Genomic DNA, 16,984 nt, shown 5'->3' on the forward strand with positions numbered 1-16,984 from the left:
AGGCAAGGATGGCAAGACTTCGACTTACATGCGTTGGACATGCAGGAGAGACCAGTCCCTGAGAAGGACATCGTGTCTGGTGGAGGGGCAGTGAAAACAAGGAAAGTGTTCAAGAAGATGGACGGACTGTGGCTGCAACAACGTGCTCAAGCGGAGCAACAGTTGTGAGGGTGGCGCACCACTGGGCCGCATTGCCTTCTTCAGCGCGTGCAAGGTAGTTGGTTTTTTGTGCCAACCGGGCTGATAAACACAGGTGGGGTTAACTGAAGGGCGGAGGGATAAATGGCTTGGTGAGCCTCGCCTTTCTAGTTCTCGGGTATCTTGTTTTCTGATGGTCAGACCTGGGTGCAGCTGCCTTAGCCAGTTCCCTGGTTTAGCTGGCAAGGCTCACTTCCTGCAAAACATCCCTGAGGAAAAGTCACATGGACCTACCCCAATGCAGTCCTGGGTACTGGAGCACCCATGTAGAGACCCCTGCCAGTGCCGAGATGCTTACACATTCACTGATTTGGCTTTCCTCCTGCAGTTGGTATCATTGTGTCTGTTTTTGAGATGGAGGAAGACTTTGTAGCTTGGTGTTGGACATATGGGCTAATGTTGGACTTGTGGGCTTGGGAAGCACTGGGTTGGGATATTTTCTTGATGCCAACTTCATCTTTATATAAAACTCTCTGTTATACATGAGTTTCTGTGGATTTGTTTCTGTAATGTAACCAGACTAACACACATAATTAAACCTTGCTTTGATGATTTAAGACTCAGCATACTTCATTCAATAGATATATGAATGATCCTGAGCTACCTTGAGTGGCAACTGGACATCCATCATCATACCTGCTAGGCATCTTTTCCACATTCCCTTCTCTAACTTTGTAAACTAAGCAATTAATACCATAATTACACACAGCTGGGCTAGGACTAAGCTATAAGGTGCTCCAGTGACATGGTGGGCCACAAGCTGAGCTGCTAAACTAAAAGGTTGGCAAGTTTAGGAATATGAAAAGATAGCCAGGCACTTAACCACTGTGCCAACTGGGTTCCCTTGCCTAGTTCCTGACATCTGTTAACTGAGATAATAACATCCCATTCATTTAATCATTGAATTCACTGATTATTGCTGTTATTGTACAAGTATTCTAGAAACACAGTCTTTGCCCACCAAAGAAACTCAAGGTCCACAGGTACAGACAGTATAATAAAATAAAGGATTATTGTTGTTGGTGGTGTTATTGTTAGGTGCCATTAAAACAGTTCCAACTCATACAACATAACAAAATGCTGCCCAATGCTGTGCCAACCTCACAATTGTTGCTATGTTTGAACGAATTGTTACAGTCACTATATTAATCAATGTCTCTAAGGGTCTTCAGGGGTTTTTCTGCTGATCTTGTACTTTACCAAGAGGATCCCCAGTAGCATAATGGCTATGAGTTGGACTGAGATCACAAGCTCTGCAGTTCAAAACCAACAGCCACTCTGAAAGAGAAAGACCTGGCTTTCTTCCCCCAAACAGTTACTTACAATCTCAGAGAGTCATGGGGCAGTTCTACCCTGTCTTATGGAGTCTCTCTGAGTCAGCATCAATTCAATGGCATTGAGTTTAAGTTTTTGAGTGCTTTACCCAAGATAGGGGCTTGTCTCTCCTGATGACCTGTCTAAAGTCCATGAGATGAAGTCTCATCATCCTTACTTCTAAGGAGCATCCTGGCTGCAATTCTTCCAAGGCAGATTACCGTAGTTTGTTCTTCTGACAGTTCATGGTATCTTTATTATTATTTGCCAACACCATAATTCAAAAGCATCAACTCTTCTTTGGTCTTCCTTATTCATTCTCCAGTTTTCACAAGCACATGCGGCAAATGAAAATACCACAGATTGGATCAGACACTTTAGTCCCTAACATCTTTGCTTTTCAACACTTCAAAAAGGATTTCTTCAGCAGATTTACCCAATGTAAGGTGTCATAGAGTGATAGCTTTACTCTGTAACATGTTACAATAATCTTTTGCACTAGATCTGCCCAACGCAAGTCCAACCTCATGGATTTTGCCTGCTGTTTCCATGGTCACTGATTGTGGATCCAGCCAAACAAAACCCCCTCTATCACACAGGTCCTAAACTCCATGGCGTAAGAATCCAGGAGCTGCTGGGAGAACCCAGAGCCATCGAAAGCAGACTAGAAGATCATGGGAAAGCTCCCAGAGGGAATGACTTGGAAAATGAAGTTTGAGGAGTTGATGTGATAAAGAGAGGAACATTCAATGTTTTTGTGGCTGACTGCTAACAAGATGGTCCACAAACTTGGTGAGCTCAGGTACAATAGAAGGAAACAATGCCTGGCCCTACACCAGCTGCATATCAACTTGACCACTGTGATTTTTCATTGGCTGATTATGAAAAGTAGATCACCAGCTCTCTCTTCCTACACTAGTCTGAAAGACCTGCTAAAACGTGTTGGAAGCAAGCCTCCACTGATAGATGGGTGTTGTCTGTGCACTGTCTGTGAATCAAACCCACGACTCTCACATGCAAAGCATGAATTCTACCACTGAATCACTAAGTCACCTATATCCCCTTCAAAAGGAGAAATAGTAGAAAGAAAATAAACCAGTAAATGATTTGGGGCTTACATTTAATCCTAGCCCCAATCTAAGAACTATCATTTCTTATGACATGGTCCTGCCTGATGCTCACCCCCATGAAGAGAATACTGAAGATATGGGTGCTCCAGCAAAGTGTGGCAAAGACACCACATGGTGCCTGGCGATCAAGAAGGTCTAGGATCTTCAAGGTTGGTCTTTAAACAAGCACCCATGTAAGTGAGGCATCAACTAAGCCCACACGGAAGAAGCACACCAGCCTGTGTGATCCAAGGATTACAAAAATAAAATCCAAATTTGAAGGAGGGAATGGTATCACAGGTTAAATTGTGAACATCCAATTTGTAGGAGGCTATAGATGACAGTGGAAACCCAAAATCCAATTACTGGGTCCACACAGTGATTAAGCCTCAGGTGACTCCTCTCTGACCACAGACCAGGGAGGTGGATAGCCTTGCTGTCATGCAGTGGTTTGTTTGGGGGATTTTGTATATATTATTTTGATATTATTTTCTGTATATGAAATCCAGGAGAGGCAATACTATCGACAGTGACTACATTGAGAGTTTCATGAGGCATTTGGTAGAGGAGCTTGAGGAGAAATGGGGAACGGAGTACACTGAATATAAGAAAGAAAATGTTCTAAAATTGATTGTGGAGATGCCTGTACAACTCTTTTTAATATTACTGAACTACTGAATTACATGATATTAATTATATGCCAAGAAAACGGTTTAAAAACAATTAACAGAAACCAGTAAAGTAACAGCCACACACACCTCCCCTATTTTTTATGATGAAAAGTTTCAAATATTCAGAAAGGTGAAAAAAACCTATATGCCCACCAGCTGGACTTTGCATTATACATTTAATTCAGTTTTCATGATCCCAAATGCCACTCATCAATCATCTACTTACTACCAATCTACCCTATCTTTTGATGTACTTCCATGTAATCAATCTACAGACATCAGTATACTTCATCGCTAAAGTGTACATCACTTTAGCATCAACATTCTTTTTTAAACAAAAATACTATAACACCCCCCCCCCGACTGACTTCACTAACATTTTTAGAACTGTAAGTATGAGACACCAACAACTTACAGTGAAATGCATTCCTTTATAAGGCCTTTTGCCTTGGTCTTAGAAAAAGACAACATAAAAGATTTTCTTCCTAAACCCTGAAAAGTTACCTATGCTCCCATTTTCTCGCTCAGAAGGTTGATTACTTTAGTCCAGGTTAACTGACATTTCCTAAGTAACTCTAAACCATTTTTAGTTTGATGTGTTTTTTTCTGGTCCTGGTTTGGTATACACCTTACAAGGAGCGGCCCATAGACTACAGTCTGCTAAGAAAATGAGAAAGCTGTGCTCCACTGAGACAGGACTGCTCAGTTTGTGGTTACTCTTTGACATAGACAAGGAGTTGAAAGGATGTGCAGCCAACTGCACAATGGTTTTTCAGAGAAAAAGAAGGAAGAAAGGAGGGACAATAAAAGAGAGGGGGAAGAAACCTCTCTCCTAAAAGTGCAGTAGGTGAGAAAACAGCTGTTAACATTTAAGGCAGCAACAAGTCCAGAAGGAGGCCAGTGGCAGAGCCAGTGGCAATTGGCTCAGAGGACTAAGAAGAGTCTGTCTTGAGGTGAACCAAGAGATACCTATTCTCAGGGGCTCAGAGGAGGCCTGCATGGCCAAGAGTAGTTGAGAGAGCTGTCCCGCACTGAAGGAGGAAGACTTTACCTGCCTGCTTCCTGTATCATCACCAGAGCTCCTGAATGTTAAATACAATGTCGAAACTGTAGAAGGGAGTCTCCAAAAAGTTGTTGGAAAAATGGAAAAGATAAAAATTATGTGTTATAGATGTATACACACACATTATCTCAATATAAGTGCCACCAAGTTTAAGATATTTTTATAAGTAATGGCACCAGCCATTAAGTTTCTCTCCTGAGAATTTGACTGTACAATGCAGTCTTTTAAATATTTACTGAATAAAAATTGGTGCCGTTTTAAGATTTTTTTAAGATTAGGAAACAGAAAGAAGCCAGAAGAACCTAAATGAGGACTAAAGATTTCTCATCGAAACTCTCACATCAAGATCACCATACAGATGTGTATATGTATGTGTATATGTGTGTATATGTATGTGTATATATGTGTATATGTATATATGTATGTGTATATATGTATATATATACCATATTAAATGAAGGGGGAAGTGCAGAGTGGAGACCCAAGGCCCAAGTGTCGGCCAGTGGAGATCCCCTCATAGAGGCGTTTAGGAGAGGAGACGGGTCAGTCAGGGTGCGAGGTAGTATCGATGAAGAGCACAGCTTTCCCCCTGATCCTGGATGCTTCCTCCCCACAACTACCATGATCTGAATTCTACCTTGCAGGGCTGGATAGGGCAGAGGCAGTACACTGGTGCATATGAGGGCTGGAGGTACAGGGAATCCAGGGTGGATGATACCTTCAGGACCAAGGGCGTGAGGGACGATGCTGGGAGAGTGGAGGGTGAGTGGGTTGGAAAGGGGGAACTGATTACAAGGATCCACATGTGACCTCTTCCCTGGGAGAGGGACAGCAGAGAAGGGGGGAAGGGAGACTCCGGATAGGACAAGATATGACAAAATAACGATGTATAAATTACCAAGGGCATGTGAGGGAGGGGGGAATGGGGAGGGAGGGGGGGGGGGAAAAAGAGGACCTGATGCAAGGGGCTTAAGTGGAGAGCAAATGCCTTGAGAATGATTGGGGCAGGGAATGTACGGATGTGCTTTATACAATTGATGTATGTATATGTATGGATTGTGGTAAGAGTTGTATGAGTCCCTAATAAAATGTAAAAAAAAAAAAAAAGATCACCATATAGAAAGAAAGCAAGATGCCATTAAAAAGAGAATAAAAGAAAAGGCTAAAATGGATATCAGAAGAGACTCTGAAGTTTGTCTTGAACACAGAGTAGCTAAAGCAAATGCAAAAATATGATGAAGTAAGAGAGCTGAACAGAAATTTCCAAAGGGTAGCTTGAGAGGACAAAGACCAAAAGATTATATATATACCACAAAGGGAGGCACTTAACCAACAGAAATGTATTCTCTCACAGTTTAGGAAGCTTGTTGTTACGCAGCATTGAGTCAACCCTATAAAACGCTGCCCAGCTCTCGGAGATCAGAAGTCCCACTTGGAGAGAAAAGCTTTCTCTCTAGCAGCTCTAGGGCAAATCCTTGCTTCCTTGCGCTACCTATAGGTGTAACTGGCATTCCCTGGAGATCTCCGTGTGTCTTGAAGCCCACTCTCCCCAGATCTGTTCACTTCACAGTGCAAAGACCCCACACACAAAAGCAGCACTCCACTCCACTCCACTCTCCACTCTCCACACTCCACTCCACTCCACTCCTGGACCTTCTCTCTTGGTGGCAGCAAGTTCCTTGGGTCTCTGTTCACTTCTCTCTCCTTCTATAGCTTACAGCAAGGGGTGTTGAAAGCCATGCCCGGGGAAGCTTCCCTCAAACATGAGGAAGGCTGTGACTGAATTAAGGGTGCTGCATGCTACCTTGCCCTCCTCTTACAGTTGACTGTCTTACCACATCAATTATTTGGCAGTGGTAGTGGTGGTGGTCTTCATATAAGGACTAAACTATTGGGAATCATGGCCAACCAAGCTGACATGTTTGGGGGTGGGAGAGACATAATTCAATCCACGGCACTATTTAAATGACAAATAGAAACACACAGACGGCACATTCCCATTTTGACCCTCCCTGTCCCTCCTGTAAGTAGCATATTTCCACTGTACCTCTACACCAGTGCTTCTCAAGCTTGAATATAGGCACAAACCCCTGGAGGAGCTGGTTCAAATGCACACTCAGCTTTAGCAAGTCTAGTTGGGGAGGGTGCCAGGATTCTGCGTCGCTGATTTTTTTTTATAGCCAGGCACCATCTGCTTTCTTCACATTTGCTTATGCACCCATTTTGTCTTCAGCAATCGTGTCAGGAAGGTGAGCACCACAGAATGCCAGGCTATTAGAACAAAGTGTTCTTGTGTTAGGGAGGCCTTGAGTAGAGGCCCAAAGTCCATCTGCTATCTTAATTCTTAACATATAAATATGGCCTCTATCCCTTTCCTCTATCCCATTGGACTTTGTCCCTTTCATTATAGGGTAATGTATTTACATATATACATACCTATAGCTACACCTCTATAAATAGCTTTTGCTTACGTCTTTCCTCCATTTCCTTTTACCTTCCTCCTACTCCACTATCATGCTCACCCTCAATTTGGGGTCTTTTCCCTCCTAGAACACACTTTTAAAATGCAGCCCAAGTCACATCACTTCCAAATGTCCCATTTGGATGTTTTGCAGGAATCTCAAACTTTGCATTCCCAACATAGAACTCTGGGTTCTTCCCCGCAAAAATCTGTTCCTTCTCCATCATTCCATATCTATATCCTTAATCTACTAGTTATTAAGGAATATATAATTAATTACTAGAGCCAGAAACCTAAGAATCATTTTTGGCTCCCCTTACCTTTTCCTAACACAATTTATGAACTAATTCTGATTCCATCTCAAGAATCCATTTCACTCAAGAATCCATCCAGCCACTTCTGTTTCCTCCAGCAAAGCCCTACTTCCTGCCCTTATCCACTGGAAGCAGCTACAACTTCCTAAGTAACCTTCTCACGGCCACAGCAGCCCCTCTCCAGTGTACAGTGCCCAGTAAAGAGTTTCTTAAACTATCAGTGAAAGTGTGCTTAAAGCCCCCACAGACAACATCAGTCTTCTAGTCACCATGGCCTACAGACCTCTAGACAGACCTTTCCCCAGCAGCTCTTCCGTCTCCTGAAAAAGAGAATGGCTCTACTAATTGCTGTCACTTGGCTTTAAAAAAAAAATCAATGAGGGAGAATGGAAGAAAGTCAATTAACCATGTTATTTCAGTTGACTTATAAAAAGTCTTGAAGTTGTTCTCTCAGGTGCAGAGCAATGCCAATGGATCATCTGGACCCTAATGATAACATCTGAACTCCAGGGGCTATCAGCAGCAGGAAAAACAAACAAACATTAAGTCCTTCAAGTGCTTGGAGGGGGCAGCTCAACCTCCTCGCTATACAAGAGATGACTTCAACTCCTCTTCCTTTTCACCCCCCCCTCCTTTTTACTATAACACTAGTCAGCTTGAGGTGAGCTGTTCAGGTGGCATTTTAGGGGCTTTACCGGCCCCCTTCTTAGATCACTTGTGAAGAGACTCGAAGCTTGTCCCTGTTCATTGGCTTAGTAGGGACACAAATACAGAGCTGTATATTCTGGTTTCCCCCACAGGTCCCTAAAGAGGCCAAGTTCTTTCCTACCTGGGATACTTTGCATATGCCCTCCCTTCTTCCTGGATTACATTTTTGAAGCCCCCAGGCACAGGGGAACAAGGCACAGTCAAGAAACAGAAGAAAGACCTTTGAGGATATCTGCAGCAGGGAGAAACAGACAGAGCCTAGCGAGATAGGAAGAGAGAGCTAATTTAGGTCGGATCATCAAGACCCAGTAGGAGTGGAACAATCAAAAGGTAAATAATGAGAATTTTGAAGCACTGTGAAGAACCCGTGTCACAGAACAATTTAGGTAGAAATTGTTAAAAAGGGAACCTAAGCTGAATGGGAACCCAAGACCATGGCTAAAAACAAAATAAAATAATATTAATTTTTAAAAAGAAAGAAACATTAGGACAATATTTAGTGATCTTAGACTTTCTCAGAGAGTACTGGAAAGTCACAGAACTGTTTTAAGCAAACTGATGACCATAACTAGACTTGCATGTTGAAAAGATCTTTCTAGCTAGGAAGGCCAGGCCTGGGTCTCAGTGGTTCTCAACCTTCTTCGTGCCACCACCCATTAAGACAGTTCCTCCTGTTGTGGCAACCCCCAACCATAAAATTATTTTCATTGCTACTTCATAACTGTAATTTTGCTGCTGTTATGAATCTTAATGTAAGTATCTGATATGCAGGATGTATTTTCATTGTTACAAATTGAACAGAACCATGGCTGAATATAAAAAGACTGATCAGCATCCAGATTAAGTTCCCATGGTACAGATTTTTTTTGCAGTAGTTGATGATTTTACAGTATGAGTTTACATTTATCCAGTAATTATAATTCATGAAGTGTCATTTTACCTCCAATACTGCTGCTTTCAACAGAGTAGCTGCCTTTAACAGAGTAGCTGCTTTCAACACAGCAGCTGCTCTCTACACGTGTGACTGCTCCGCATACGTACATATGGCGCCAACCATGTCAAATACACCTGTATTTGTACAGGGTGTATGTGATGGGGTTGGCACGATGATGTCATCACACTAGGTACTTGTATGTGGGCGTATCTGCATGTGGGGGGACCCGCCTGGAGATGGATAGAGGAGCAGTGTCTCAGTTCCTAAGACCATCGGGAATATGTGTTTTCCCCTGTGAAAACAGGGGACCCTGTGAAAGGGTCATTGGCTCCCCAGAGGGGTCGCAACCCACAGGTTGAGAACCTCTGGTCTAGGGGATGGTAGTGGATAAGGGGACAGTGGATAGATTTCGGAGCTATGGTTAGTAGCTGCTGTCAAGTCAGCAGAGGCCTCTTAAGGACCCTGCATGGTACAGAGCGGAACCACTCCACAGGGTTTTCTCAACAGTGGCTCTAACCTAATGTTTATGGAAGCAGTTCAATGGGCCTTCCTTCTACAGAGTTGCTGGGTGGGCCTGAACCACCAACTTTTAGGTTAGGAGTCAACAAAACAGCACGTACCACCAGGCTCCTTTCAGAACTTGTAAGTAGGTAAAAATATGACAGGACTTGGTGAATGGGCACGTAATTTGTGATAGCACCACATTGACTGAAATATATTCCTAAGAACAGCATCAGGAGTCTAGGTGGAACAAATAATTAAGAAGTGGCCTTCTACCCAAATGTTCGGAGTTTCAAAGCCACCCAAGGTGATGTGCTTCTGAAGGTCAAAGTCTTAAAGGGTGGAATGGAGTTCTCCTGTGCAACTCTGGGACTTCGGTGAGTCACAATCAACTCAACAGCAAGCGGTAACAGTAACAATACGACGACTGGTAATAAATCATACAGATCCTTTCCTGTTTTTGTTGGGTGGAGGAAAGGGGGAGGTGCAGGGCACTCACAGGGGTGGAAATACAAAAGGAAAGACACTCGCTCATAAATGAGCGCATTGGTGGGAAAAGAGCCAAAGCAGAAAGCAAAAAATATGTCAGTTTCTTTTGTCAAAATGTTGACTCTTCATCTCTGCCTAATGGTGACTCGAGAAATTTTCCTGGGGATTGTGACCAACAAACAAACAATGTTTCTCAGAGGAAATCATCGTCTGAGGCTGTAAATTAAAGCTGTTGGTATAGATACACTTGATCCACCGGATATTTGCTGTACAAAAGGTATTAGCGCCACAGACATTTAGAGATAAAAGGAAACTTTGAGATTTAATAAAGAAAAAACCTTTCCTTTTATATTTATAGAAAGTAAGGCTCAGGGGAGTTATATAACTCACCCAAGGTCAAGTGGCAAGGCCAGACTCGGGCTCAGGATTCAGACCACTTAATCGGAAACATCTTTGCATCTGCAGACGCCTCAGAAAGAGTTCCTAGAGTCTAACAGAATAAAGCTCTTCTTCCATCCAGATAGATAATTAAAATAGATAAGAGCTTCAAAAAGAGAACTGAAGATTTGGGCCCAAGGATAGGGTCTCTTACATTTTACCCAACGTTTTCTTTTTAAGAATACACAGGTGAATAATGACTAGTTTTAAAGTTGGCACCCAATGAAATATTTTGGAACCAGCAAGATTTCATTTTCAAAGCTGCATATTTGGCTAGTTAGCACTAGCATCTAGCAATGAAGAACCAGAAGAAAGAACATAATGCTTCAAATATTAAATGCTTCTTTAAAAAGTTTCTAGATGGCTGAACTAAGATTGTTATGATGTCTCTAAGAGCTCCCAGTGAAACGATTAAAAATTATTTGCAAAATGTTACTAGAAGGGTGAAAACGTCAGCTGTATTTTTAATCTCTACAGTATTACATATTTTAGCAAGCATCTGGGGGGTGGGGGGAAATTCCCAACAATGCCTGATCTAAACCTAAAAAGAGATATGGCAGTGGGTGGTCTACAAGAAAGTCGATGGTGTCCCACTGTCCCCCACATGCAGTCATCTCCCGCACTGTAGCGGATGTGTTCTGTGTCGTAGCACTGGCAGTGTGTCACTCTCAAGACTCAGCAGCTCCGTCTTGCTCATCCTGACTCTCAGATGGGTTGTTATAAGAATGTTAGCTGCCATATTGTAAACAGCAATATGGAGAGGACCACATAAAAAGAACTGAAAAACAGCCAATGCTGAGTGAGCTGTCTTAAAAACAGACCCTCCAGTCCCAGTTAAGTTTTCAGATGACAGCAACCACAGGAGAGCTTAAGCCAGAGGGACGAAGTCAAACTGCTCCCACATTCCAGGACTTCGGAAACTGTGTGAGATATATCTATTTTTTCACACCGCTTACTTTGTTATAAATTTTTACATAAGACTGGAAGATGCATCCACATAGCCAACTTTAGAGGAACCCGGCCACCTAGTACCAAACTACTCTATTTCCTTCAACTCATGCACTATCTCGGACTCTTCTAATATTTGCTATGCCAAAGGTAGGAGCCCTCCTAGGTTAGTGGTTAGGTGTTGGGCTGCTAACTATAAGGTCAGCAGTTCAAAACCACCAGCCTCTCCTTGGGAGAAAGACAGGACTTTCAACTCCCATAGACTTATAGGCTTGGACTCTTGGCAATTCTACCCTGTCCTACAGGGTAAGTATGAGTCAGATCGATTAGACAGCAGTGAGTTTGATTTCTTTGACTGATTTACAGACAATTTTTCTGTATTAGGATTTCAAATAATACAACTCCAAAGGACACTCATCTATAATTATGATAGGGAACAGTCAGGGGAATATGACAGCTTCAATCTTGTCACCATTTATCATGATGTTGTCCATTGCCCCAAGTATTCGGATTTCTGTTTTAAAAATCCACAGGGGCAGTTCTACCCTGTCCTACAGTCACTATGACTCAATGGCACTGAGTTTGGTTTGTGGTTTTATGTCAAGAGATGATCCACAGTGAAGGTTGTCAGCATATTGACATGTTGTTGGTTGCTAATGAATTTTCCTCTAATCCTCATGCTGAATTCTTCATATAGTTCAGCTTCTTGGATTATTTGCTCTGCATACAGATTGAACATGTATGGCGAAAGGATACCATACTAACACACACCCTTCTTGATTTAACCCTTGTTCTGTTTAAACAAATGCCGCATGAGCACAATTAAGTGCTTTGGAGCTCCCCATCATCACAACAGTATCCATATTTTTTTTATGATGCACACAACCAAATACCTTTGCACACAACCAAATGTCTATAAACAGTTAATAAATATAAGTAAACAGCTTTCAGTTATTCTTTGACATCAGCAATGAAACTTTCATTCTGTGTCCTTTTCTGAATCGGGCTTGAATTTCTGGGCGTTCCCTGTTGATACACGGTTGCCATTGTTTTTCAGTTATCCTCAGGAGAATCTTTATTTATGTGTCACATTAACTACATCGTCTAGTGATTTCTGCTGGATCCCCGTTCTTTGAAATAGACAAGATTACGGATTTCCTGCCAGTCGGTAGGCCAACTAGCGGCCTCTCTAATGTCATAGCACAGACAAGTGAGCTCAAGTGTTGCACACCCATTTCTTGAGAAGTCTCAACTGGTACTGCAATTCCCGGAGCCTTATTTGTCACCAATGCCATCACCACAGCTTGGAATTCTTCCTTCGACATCATCAGTCCCTGATTATAGGCCACCTCCTGAAATGGCTGAATTGTCCAACTCTAATACAGTGAATCTCGTGTATTCCGTCCTCCTTCCTCTAATGCTTCCTGCGTCACTCAATTTGCTCACTGCTGTCACTATAGTTGAGGGGTCCTGGTGGCATAGTGGTTACACATTGGGCTGTGAGCCACATGGTCGGCAGTTTGAAACTACCAGCAGCTCCTCGGGAGGAAGACTGGGCTTTCTAATCCTGTAAGGTTATAACCCTGGAAACCCACAGGGGTCACGATGAGTCAGCACTGACTTGATGGCAGTGCGTTTGGTTTTTGCTGTTGCTGGTTTAAATCGTGTTGTTAGGTGCTGTGAAGTTGGCTCTGCCGCATGGGATGAAATACTGCCTGGTCTTGTGCCATCCTACAATCGCCACGCTTATGCTCTTTGCCGCTGTCACTGTGTCGACACATCTCTTGCTCTTATTCATGGACCTGTTACTTACCTTCTCCAGGATGTAATCTCTTCTGGTAGTATGTACAAAGTAAGAGACACAAAGTCTCACCATCTTCCCTTCTAAGGAGTATCTGGTTCTATTTCTTCTGAGACGGATTGGTCAGTTCTTCTGGCAGCCCATGTTATACTCAATATTCTTCACTGTATCATAATTCAAATAGTCATCCTTCCTTTGTCTTCCTTATTCGATGTCTAGCTTTCACATGCGTAAGAAGCAACTGAAAACCCCACAGCTTGAATCAGGCGCGCCTTCGTTCTCAAGGCGCTGTCTTTGCTTTTTAGAAGGGTCTGTGCGGCAGTTGCTCGATGCAGTGCATCCTTTGATTTCTTGATTGCTGCTTCCGAGAGCACTGACTGGCACCAAGTAAAACAAAATGTCATCTTAGAATCCTTTAACAGGTCAACTCAAAGCTGGAACTTGAGTTGTGTCATAGGAGCACATGAAGGTCTCAAAAGCTTTGCATAACCCCACAATACCCAGAATTTTATTTCCCCCCAAAGCTATGTATTTAAATGTTTTTACAAAACAACCTAATTACCTTCAAAGTACTCTCCATTACACTTAACACATTTGTCGAATCTGCAATTCCGGTCTCGGAAACATTTTTCAAACTCATCAGTTTGGGTGGCTGACAGTACCTCCTCCCTCATTTTTTTCTTCACCTCTTCTATGTCGACAAATCGCTGACCTTTCATGTCCCTCTTCATCATTGGAAACAAAAAGAAGTTACGTGTCCCTCTTCATTAGTAGAAACAAAAAGAAGAGCAAGAGAGACATGCTGGTTTTTGCCCACAACTAGTGCACTGAGATGGCTGCGTGAGCAGATGCACTGTCGTGGTGGCAAAACCACAAATCAGGCCTTTTTTGTTGCACACTGTGACACATTTTCAGAGCCTCTAAGTAGAAAGCTTGATTAACAGTCTGACCTGGTGGAATGAACTCCAAACACACTACCCCCCTCACATCACACCTGGGTTTTTGGGGGGTACCTCCCCATGTATGTCTTCCCGACTCCTATTTTGGGCGCCTTCCCTCTGAGGGGCTCACCTTCCCACCCTATAGCAGACAATGCTACACTAGTCGTAAGGTTTTCACTTGCCCATTTTTTCAGAAGATCACCAGGTTCTCCTTCATAGTCTGTCTTAGTCTGGAAGCGTAACTGAAACCCATCCACCATGTTGACACGTGAGATACCAGTGGCATAGCAACTTGCTATAACAACAAACTGACAGGGAAGTGGGGGTGCACACATTGACTACTTGTATCCCTGCCGTCAAGTTGACTCTCCTAAGAACTCCTTTCTCAGGTTTTACAGTCCACAACTCACCCTGCAGTGCACCCGGGGCTCTTGATGCACACACAGACACCCATTTCCTAGTCCTAAGTAACAGAACAGCTGAGGAACTAAAGGAGGTGGGTATATAGTAAGATGGGTATGACCATTATCTTTAAAAGGGGGGTGGGGGGGCATAGTAAGTTCTGGTCCCTTAAGTGAAACAAATAAGTGGTGGATCGTACCACTAGTAAAGTTTCAAAAACCAGCATCACACCAAGGTCTTCATATGCAACTTCCCTGTTGTGGACAATGCTAACTTTCACGGTCACTGCATTAAGCCTGTTTGAAGTTGGGACATCTAAGCATCTCTCACAGGGCTCGTCTTACAGGGCCATCATTTACACTGGTAAAAGAGACTCTCTGCCCTTTGATAACTTGTGTCCACTATCTATCCCCACTCCTTCAACAAAAGGAATGAGGTTACGAAACCAGGGCAAAGCAGAAGGCTGGTTGTTCGACACAGGGGTGGGGTAGAGGCAGATAAAGCAAATGAGCAGACAACCAGATCTATTTCACTGGCAATCCCAAATTAGTCCACAACCCACAGAAACTTCTCAAAAGACACCTGGTAGGAAATTCTGTGTTTCTAATATGAGGAACTTCAAGAATTATGGGCAGGGGGGGTGGAATCCAACATCTCTGAGTCCATTTTTTCCATGGACATCTTGCAGCCCCCTCCTCCCCCATGCATCTACGAATGAGCACGGCGAGTACTGCTTAGATTAGTAATCCCTGCAACAGACAACCTTCACGAGTGGCTAAGGGAGGGCAAGGCGTGCTAACACCTGGTCCAGAAACAGGCCAAGTCCGCGGTGCTTCCTACAGAAAGCAGACTGCATTCGTACCAGCCCTTATCAAAGAGGAACTAAGGGGCGGCAGGGGAAAGGGGGACGGGGAGAGGGGGCGGGGAGAACAACTTTGCACTCATTTACGATACAGGGCAAGCAGCTTCTGGGACGTGACCTCTTCTCAGCACAAGCTCCGAAGGTACTAAGTTTCTGCAATACTTTCCAGCCCTTACTCTGCCCACGGCGGCTACTAATGGAGGGAGGAAGTGGACCGTCCACGCGCTGGAGGCCCCCACGGGCAGGAAGTGGAAGCAGAGGCCATTTGTGGGGCAGGAGCGGCAGAAAGGAGAGGCTGGGCCGCCTCCCCAGGGGCCTCGCGAGCAAGTGCGGGCCCGCGGGCCCAGGCGTCGCCCTCCCGCTCGAGCACAGGGCGCAAGCCGGCCACCAAGCGCCCAGCAAGTGCGGCCGCCCGGAGCCACCGGCGCAGGGCGGCGCACCCACTTCCGCAGCGCGCGCCCCACCCCCCGGGGTCCCCCGTAAGGGCGCGGGCAACCCTACCTGGGCCGCGCCCCGCGCCGCCTCGGCCGTCCGCACCCGGCGCGCTGCGCTTAGACCCGCTCGGCCCACTCTTTCTCCGCGTCTCGGGGCCGGACCCCAGCCGTCCCCCTCCGATTCGTCATGGAGCAGGCCCGGCTCGCCTCCACACCCCCCGGAGCGCGCGCCCGGCGTCGCCTAGGCAACCCCCCCCGCGGGAGCGCGCGCATCCTTCCGTTCCGCCTTCTTCCCGTAGCCACGCCCACCTTGAGGGCAGCAATCAATCCGAAGCCGAGCTCGCCCGCCGCGTAGGAAGGTAGGCCAATGAGAAGCCGCGTCAGCGGGAGAAGGCGGCCCGCAGGGGGGCCCCGCCCACCTCGACGTCCTCCATTCCCCGGGAGCCCGCGTTGTACGTGACCGCGCTGCACCGGAGAAGCTGCTGGCCCCTGGGCCGACGGTTCTCGCCGCCGGGGCATTGGATTTTAGAACGGGGCAAGCCCAGAGCAGGGGAAAGCAAGAGGGAACGCGTTAGGTAGGGTTGACCAATAGGAACCAAGACGCTTACTTTCCTGCGGTTTCAGTGCAAGGGTCGCCTGGGCGGCCCCTCCCCCCAGGCCCACGACTCGCAAGGCATGACGTCCCATGAGCAGAAATGTAGTTGCTGGACCAATGTCTAGCAATAACGATGCAAGTCACCCCCCAGTCCTGAGCATAGCCTTGAAGCGGGAAGGGCGGCGGGCAAGCTCGCCAACAGATTTTCACCCACAACTTGACCCCCTCAAAAACCTGGGCACTGGTCATTTTTCATCCAAATAGGGCTTTTTTTCAGATTGGCTTTCCTGACTTACTGCCCCTTCCTAGAGATCTCAGCACCAGCAGGTTTGCTGACCCTACACAAACCCATAGCATATCGCATGGCATCACATTTGGTTAAATACCCGCCTTTATCACCGGAGGAGGAGGCTTGGTGGTGTAGTGGTTTATACGTTTATACTGCTAACTGCAAGCTCGGGGTTAGAACCCACCACCTGCTTTGCAGGAAAAAGATGAGACTGTCTTCTGTAATGATTTACAGGCTTGGGAACCCGGGGGAGTAGTCTACCATGCCCTATTGAGTCACAGCTGGAATCAATTTGATGCCAATGCATACAATCTAAGAAAGGGAATGATCTCTGAGTCGGTTTTATATCTACAGCAGCTAGCACATAAATACTTTTTCCTTGTTGATAATTATGCATTAAGATAAATATCCAAGCCTTATTACCAGAGAGCATTATGGCAGATACCATTAGGTAAAAATGCAATATCATTTGATCTCCCTTTATGCATTTTTACAGTTAGGTTTAAAAATAA

At 44.9% G+C, this 16,984-nt stretch overlaps 1 protein-coding gene across 1 annotated transcript in view; it reads right to left on the minus strand.

Moving 5' to 3' along the window:
* Positions 1–15,817, minus strand: part of RALB (RAS like proto-oncogene B) — a 40,413-nt gene extending 24,596 nt beyond the window's left edge. The window contains exon 1 of the mRNA XM_075530238.1: positions 15,656–15,817. The gene's annotated coding sequence lies outside the window, so the exon portion shown is untranslated. The remainder of the gene's footprint in view (positions 1–15,655) is intronic.
* Positions 15,818–16,984: the final 1,167 nt, after the last annotated feature.

This window comes from Tenrec ecaudatus, chromosome 13 (genome assembly GCF_050624435.1).
Source record: "Tenrec ecaudatus isolate mTenEca1 chromosome 13, mTenEca1.hap1, whole genome shotgun sequence".
NCBI classification, from domain to species: domain Eukaryota; kingdom Metazoa; phylum Chordata; class Mammalia; order Afrosoricida; family Tenrecidae; genus Tenrec; species Tenrec ecaudatus.